Raw genomic sequence first — 5,387 nt, forward strand, 5'->3', positions numbered from 1 at the left:
TGCTTCTGCAAACTTGGCCTTCAGAGGAGTAGGCGTTTCAGGCAGCCCATTCACATCCCTGATAGATGAGCAAGCTGGTCCTTTTCTTTTCTTCAAACCTGTTGTCACTGGTTAGAGAAGGGGTCACACTCACAGAAGGAGTTTGCTCAGGGACACCCCTCAATGCTCAAATTTAGTTCAAGGCTGCCAGGCCCCAGAAGAGAAGAACTGCAGAAAAATCAGCAGTGATGTGCTTGCAAGCTCTTCTTAGTTCAGCACAAACGTGACCTCCGTTTCCTCTTATTGCTGGAGGACCCAAATGGATGCTCTGTTAGACCAGACTGTACCCACCTCCAGGCTGTATTTGGATAACTCTGCTGGGTAGGGTCAAAAAAGTCAAGACGATGGTCACCCCATAGGATGATCAAAGCTCTGCCAGTTTTTTATGTGCAACACAGTCAGAGCTTCGATCGCACCATGATGGTCAACATCTTGACTCTTCTGACCATACCCTGAGGACACCACTGGACAAACTGATCAGGTTATCTATCCCTCAAGCAATTGTCTTAACCCTAAGTACTGGCAGTTCACAATTGCAGATTAACTGGCTGTTTGGGAAGTTGCTGCCAATACTCGTTAGTGTTTTATTTATTGATCTATTTATTAACTTATATTTATATAGCCGCCCATCTTACACAGGGTGACTCAAGTTTTATTCTGCTTCGTGCTGCAATTTTTTCTTTTTTTAATTGTCAGTGGCGGACAGAATCAGAGGATACTCATTCAGACCTTTTTTCACACTTTTCTCTGCAGCCACTGAGTACCAACCAAAAAGGGGGCAGATGTCGACAGAAACTTCATTTATGTAGGGCGGTGTTTTTCAACCTTGACAACTTTAAGATCTGTGGACTTCAACTTCCAGAATTCCCCAGCCAGCATGGCTAGCTGGGGAATTCTGGGAGTTGAAGTCCACAGATCTTAAAGTTGTCAAGGTTGAAAAACACTGCTGTAGGGCTATTCTATGATTTGATTTGCCCTGGAAACCAGAAAAAAAGCGGATAATGCCCCGGGGGGGTAGCTCTGAACCCCCATGCTTTCTTTCCAGTTAAAACTAATTCCCTCTGAATTAGTTTGTCAGGGTTACCTTAACTAGGTTAAAGTGTTTGCATGATGCATTCACCTCTCTTCCTGACACAGTTAAACACGTCGTGTGAACGGAGCCAGAATGTTTCAGAGTCAGAGTCAGGATATCAAGCTCTTGTTAAGTCTGATTTTTTTTTTCAGGCTGAAGTGTCTAATTCTTGGCAAGGCACCCCCAGATATGGAATTACAATTTGTTCTAGAAAATGCAAGGAATTTCTGAATGGCGCCAAGTGTCCTAAAAGGAGGTCAAACATGCAAGATGGCAAGTGGTCTCGATAGGATTCAAAATCCAGAGAGCTCGGTGGGTCAGGTCAAGTCCTGGATTCCTCCAGCCACTTTAAGCCCAGCAGGGAAGGCTAATTTAAGGTCATCTGTTAATTGGTTTGATCAGAATAAGCACAATTGTTGCTCCTTGAAATAAAAATATGTGTTGTTCTTCTTTCTGAATAAGGTGATGGGCTGTATATCTTTCACCAACACTGAGAGGCCTTTTCTCTCTTAATCTTATGCCTAGACACACAGACACACACAAACAGAGAGCCCTTTTATTTATTGCTCATGAAAGAGAGAATGCTCAGACAAAAGATTTGCTATTCCTCCCCACGCAGTTTCTCATGTAGATTCCAGGACCCATGATGAAGAGCCAAAACATAGAGCCAGTTACAGCTGAAAAGAAAAAGTCTCTTCTGGGTTTTAGCATTTTCATAAATGGGAAAGATAGAAATGGAAGAGAAAAGGGGGAAAAATGGGATTGAAAATGGAAGATGGGTGGGATGCAGCGCAAGCCAAAATCTATGTCATGGTCTTGCCTGATTTCGAAGGTTGTTTTCAACTCCGGTTGCACACTGCATGCAAAAATTGTTCCTGGATGTCCCACTTTATTGCAACCGAGAAATAATTTCCTGCCAAGAGTAACTAGCACTCAGGAAGACTGCTTTTTTAACATCCACTTTTCTGGGATAGATTAATTCTGAATATTTAGGACAAAAACTTAGTCTGCATGTGAACGCACAATCTCCCATCTGTAATAGCAGTCCAGGAACAGTGTTATCATGTGTTTGGGTAGACTTGGCTTAAGACAACACTTTGTCGACTTTCTTGTTGTTGAACAGGTGTTATTTGGTCCCATGGTTAACTCTGAGAAATAATTGTACCATTCTGGAGGAGGGGGAGACACACATAACCAAGCATCAAAACCTACATCACAGCTTTGTCAGTGGGAGTTCTGCCATAGGTCCGACTCATGCCCAGGAAATGTTAAGAATCCCACTGGGCTTTCATGTCCAGTCCTGACTAAGAAACTACTAGTTCACAGTTCTCTAATCATTTATTACCACACTGGGGATTTTACTGAGTACAGATAACTTAATGGTTGGGTCCACACATCATGTGAAGCCTTAGTTTGTTTAATCACGGCTTGTTGAATCAACCACCACTGGCTAGATACAGGCACCATGCTGTGATAAAACACCGTTTATAAGCCACAATGGTTCACTTTACAGAAGATCTCAAGAGAACTAAACCAACCACTTTGTGAGTTCATGTTAAAGATGAACTTATTCTGGGTGTGTGTTGAAGATTCTTGGTGACTGGAAGAGATCTGCAAGTCACAATATCCCAGATAAGTTGCTGGTTTTTTTACAAGTTAAATTGTCAAAAAAGTAGGCCTGTAACCAAGTTTTCCAGTTTGGTTCAAGAAGATGGAGCAGTTGAGCTGATGGCCTGGAGTGACTGTGGTGAGATTGTCTTGGTGGCAAAGGTTCTTCTGCAGCTAAGGGGTCTCTTCCTGGCAAACCACAGCAGGGCCTTGCTAGAGGATATATGGTGTATGGAATAGAAATAATTAATACAAGTTGGATTAAAATCATTGGTGGGCCCACCAATGATGTCAGAAGACCTCAGAAAAATCTGGTTGTCTTCTGAATCCACCATCTTCAATGCTACCCTGTCAGTTCCTGAAAACAAGCCAGCTGAGTTTCCTTCCAGCTTTCACCATCCATGAAGAATAACTTGTTGGTTTCTGCTGTGTAAAACTCTGCAGGTTTCTGGCCAACCCAAACATACCCATAACTTGAAACAGATGTGCCTCTATCCAGCTGAGTTGGCATTTACATGGTCCACTGACCATGAGAATAAATAAACTTTCCTTGGACTCTACAGACTCACTGCAGCTGCCATATCTGGAGGCTTCCTCATCCTCTGGGTGTAGGGCTACCAGACATCCAGGAGAAGGGGGACATGTCCTCCTTTTTATCCTCATGTCCTCCATCCAGCAGGCATAGCCTTAAAATCAAATATTATTCAGCTTTTTGAGTATCTTGTTCTTTTTTTAAATTTTGGATGGTTTTCACAACAGTGGTCACAGACTTTTGTAACTTTGTCAGTTGTCTGCTTCTTCCTTTCCCCTGCCATCGACAGACTCGACAACCTAGACTTACAAGCGCGAAATGCAAAACAATTAGAGAAGAAAGAAGAGAAAAAGATAATGAAAGACGTGACTTCCAATCTTCTTTGCAGCAGTTACAAGTAAACTAGTTATCCCTCCTCCTACTTTAAGATCACATTACAAAGATGCCTTCTATCCCATACTGAACTTTGAATTTTTGAATGATTGAATTTTTCAATCAGCAAATCCAGAAATCACCATTTCACTTTTTTCCATTTCCAAAAAAAGTCCATAAAAGGTTTCCAGTCTTTCATAAAAGTATTTATCATGTTATCCCTGATCAAACAGGTCAGTTTTGCCATTTCTGCTAATTCTGCCGTCTTTACAATCCATTCCTCCACTATGGGTATTTCTGTATTTTTCCATCTCCTGGAAATTAGACACTCCTGAAATTCTCAAAACAGAACCTGTTCCTTTCTCTCCTGTTGACCAACTATCTACCTCCGTCAGAGAGATGTGAAAGCATTGTATGGATAATCTGCTTCTCTTCCAAAGCAGATGTCCTCTTTGGGGTCCAATGTAGTTGAGTTCTTCTAGCAAAGGCTGTGTCAGCTTCACGTTTCTCCCTTGTCGTGACCTTGCTTCACAGAATTTCTTTTCTCCGTATCCAGTCCTATTGCAAAGATGGCAGAGGACTTTGTTTGGCTGTCTTACTGATAAGACCCTATCAAAAGTTCTTACCGTAGTCCAGGTCCAACACCTCAATCACACACGACGCTCATTCGGAGAGCACATTTTTCAATGTCTAAAACTTTGGAATTTTAGGCACATCCATTTTCAGCTAAGCTCTTCCCGGAGAATGTATTTGGTGGGAAAAAGCAGATGTTACCGGTGTACCCTACCCAAGTGTTAATTGCCAAACAACAATCCATGATGGCTTTGGAAATTATTTTGCAAGGCCTCTTTCTCTCAAAGCTTGGCAAAACATTCCCACTCCCAGCTGTTTTCCTTGAGAAGTAGATTTTCCACCACCTCAGATATTTTCCTTGGCCAACAGGAAAGCAGCATCCAGAACAAGTGAAGGGTTTCTCCACCTTGGTGAATCCAGTCGCCTCTCAGCCATGCTGTAGATGGATTGTTCCAGTGTGGCAGGCCTGCCTCTGGCCTGAGAATCCGCTTTTAATTATTTTATATTTATTTATTCAATTATCGCATAGAGACTCTAGACAGCATACCTTTTCCACAATCTGCACATTCTAAAGCAGTGGTCCTCAATCTTGGCAACTTGAAGATGGGTGGACGTCAACTCCCAGAATTCCCCAGCCAGCCATGTTGGCTGGGGAGTTCTGGGAGTTGACGTCCACCCATCTTCAAGGTGCCAAGGTTGAGAAACACTGCTCTAAAGAGAAGTTCCCTTCATACCTATGTGCAAGAATACATGTGTTAACATGGCACAGTACTCTTTGTTTTAACTTATCATGGTGTTGGCAGAAAATGAGATTGGCTTGAGATTTGCAGTTCCCATTCTTGATCCCTCCCCTGTCTGTATCATCCCGCTTTTCCTTTCAAGGCAGAATTCCTCTTTGGAATCCAATTTACCTTCCAGGTGGGGTGACTCTGGATCACATTTCTTGCCTCAGACCCTTTCCCACTCATCTGAGTTGAAGGCCTCCCTACCCATCCGTGAGTTGGTAGAAAAGTAGATTGGCATGAGACTTGCCTCCCCCATTGCTTACCCCTCTGTTCCCAGCCCCTGCCTTGCCTTCCTGCCAGAAAATGGGTGGCTGAACCTAATGGATGGTGCCCACCTTGAAGATGCTCTGGACAGCACTGGCATAAGCGGGATATCAGCATTTGGGGCCTTCCCCACCCTTGAGTT

Source organism: Python bivittatus, unplaced genomic scaffold (assembly GCF_059951505.1).
Source record: "Python bivittatus isolate LINGU-HERP-01145 unplaced genomic scaffold, Pbiv_v1 ctg000070_np1212, whole genome shotgun sequence".
Taxonomy (NCBI): domain Eukaryota; kingdom Metazoa; phylum Chordata; class Lepidosauria; order Squamata; family Pythonidae; genus Python; species Python bivittatus.